We start from the raw sequence: 203 nt of genomic DNA, 5'->3' as shown, positions 1-203 counted from the left end.
AAAGTTTTTGATGTACAAGTGAATATATATCAGTTTGTATCCTTTCATTTTCAGGATATTCTATATATTTTAGTGTTTCCTTAGACCTAGATCATTTTTCATTAAATTGTTTAGAGTTGAATTCATCTTTTCTTTTAAATATAAAAGTATAGGTAAATAGTTGAAATATATACTTAGGATGGGATTTAAATTGTTGCTTTGAA

The sequence above is a fragment of the Penaeus monodon genome, chromosome 15, assembly GCF_015228065.2.
Source record: "Penaeus monodon isolate SGIC_2016 chromosome 15, NSTDA_Pmon_1, whole genome shotgun sequence".
Taxonomy (NCBI): Eukaryota; Metazoa; Arthropoda; class Malacostraca; order Decapoda; family Penaeidae; genus Penaeus; species Penaeus monodon.
This window is presented reverse-complemented; position numbering follows the sequence as displayed.